Source organism: Mus pahari, chromosome 9 (assembly GCF_900095145.1).
Source record: "Mus pahari chromosome 9, PAHARI_EIJ_v1.1, whole genome shotgun sequence".
NCBI classification, from domain to species: domain Eukaryota; kingdom Metazoa; phylum Chordata; class Mammalia; order Rodentia; family Muridae; genus Mus; species Mus pahari.
Genome location: NC_034598.1, coordinates 49964605 through 49966729, shown reverse-complemented (window position 1 = coordinate 49966729; position 2125 = coordinate 49964605). Strand labels below are relative to the sequence as shown.

Genomic DNA, 2125 nt, shown 5'->3' with positions numbered 1-2125 from the left:
GAACTCAGAAATCCGCCTGCCTCTGCCTCCCGAGTGCTGGGATTAAAGGCGTGCGCCACCACGCCCGGCTCCAAATACATCATTTTTAAGTCATTACTTTCCTCCCTCATTCCCACAGGCTAACGACCATCTCATAATGCAAAAATCCATTCTGTTCTGTTTCAAAAATCCCCATAGTCAAGTTGGGTAGATCTCTGTGAGTTTGAGGCCAGCCTGGTCTACAGGGTGAGTTCTAGGACAGCCAGGGCTACACAGAGAAATCTTGTCTCTACCACACCCCCCAAAACCCAAATATTAATTAAAATCTCCATAATCTTTTCACAGTTCCAATACTTTTTAAAATTTTAAGTCTCTTCTAAATCTCAAGGCAGTCTCTTCACTGTGAGCTCCTTCCTATAAAATCAAAAGTTAGGTCCTTCCAACACACAATGGCACAGGATAAATGTCCCCATTTCAAAGGAAGAACTGGGGATGCTCAGACTTAAGCAGGACTGAAAGGAGACAAAGAAACAGCAAACCCCACCGTCCTGATGACATTGCCCTGCAGCTCCTGATGGAGTCACGGGCTCCAAAGGACTCGGGAGGTCCCAGCATCTGTCTCTACCTTCCGCAGACATGCAGTCTCTGTCTTGGGCCATTTTATTCTGAGCTTGGGACTTTCATAAGCAGACCTCCGCATCTTCAACCTCCTGGGGCCTACATTTCTACTCAGGGTTTGCCTTCATAGCTTTGTGTAATGGCGCCTCAGGACCTGGCCACATATTGCTTGGTCTCAGGGCCTTCTAAAATCTTAATATAAATATCCATCTCTCTCTCTCTCTTATTTATTATTTAAAGATTTATATATTATATGTAAGTACACTGAGGCTGTTTTCAGATACTACAGAAGAGAGTGCCAGATCTCATTATGGATGGTTGTAACTCAGGACCTTCAGAAGAGCAGTCAGTGCTCTTAACTGCTGAGTCATCTTTCCAGCCTCAATTTATTTATTTATTTATTATTTATTTATTTATTTGTTTATTTATTATGTTCTCAGTGTACAGCCTGCATGCCAGAAGAGGGCATCAGATCCTGTTACAGATGGTTGTGAGCCACCATGTGGTTGCTGGCAATTGAGCTCAGGACCTCTGGAAGAGCAGTCAGTGCTTTTAACCACTGAGCCATTCTCCCCAACCCCTTTTAAAGATTTATTTACTTATTTATTTTATTTTATTTTATTTATGAGTACACTGTAGCTAGCTGTCTTCAGACATACCAGAAAAGGGCATTGAATCCCATTAAAGATGGTTGTGAGTCACCATGTGGTTGCTGGGAATTAATCTCAGGACCTCTGGAAGAGCAGCCAGTGCTCATAACCTCTGAGCCATCTCTCCAGCCTAGTGGCTGCTTTTGTTTTTTTGTTTTTTTGTTTTCCAATGATCATTTGCCTGTGTTCATGGACTGGAAGATTAAATGGTAAAAATATATTCATTCTCCCCAAACTGATAGAAGTGAAAACCCAATAAATCCTGTTATTTCTGTTGATTCTGACAGTCAGTTCTAACAGACATAAGGCTAAGAATCCTAAGAGGCGGAAAGAAAAAGGGTGGAGGAGGTGGGTTCTAGATCACGTGCTTACCATGTGCATCTAAGACCTGAGTTTGGATCCCCAGAAGTCACACAAAGCTTAACAATTAACACATAGGGGATCCCAGCACCCCAACATGGAGATGAGGGAGGGACAGAGACTGGAGACTCTTGTGCTTGCTTGCTTAGCGTACGAAATCCTGCCTCACACAAGGGGGAGGCCAAGACTGAGCCTCCCCCTCCTCCTGAGGTGGTCCTCTGCATGTGTTCCACGGTTCTGGAACACACACACACACACACACACACACACACACACACACACACCACAGCGGGGGACGGGGGTCAAAAAATAAGAAAGGCAAAATGAGAGACTTTAATCTACCAGGTATCAAAACATGATATGTATTTGTAGTAATTAAAACAATGTAAGCCAGGCATGACAGTTGATGTCTGCCATCTGGTACTGGGGAGGCAGAGGTGAAAAAACTGCCTTATCTATGTAGCAAGTTCCAGGTCAGCCAGCTACACAGAGGCTGTGGGGGTGGGGCGGGGGCGGGG

General features: G+C 44.4%; 1 pseudogene; it reads right to left on the bottom strand.

Annotated features, from left to right (window-relative positions):
* Positions 1 to 638, bottom strand: part of LOC110326098 — a 1486-nt pseudogene extending 848 nt beyond the window's left edge.
* Between the last annotated feature and the right edge of the window lie 1487 nt (positions 639 to 2125).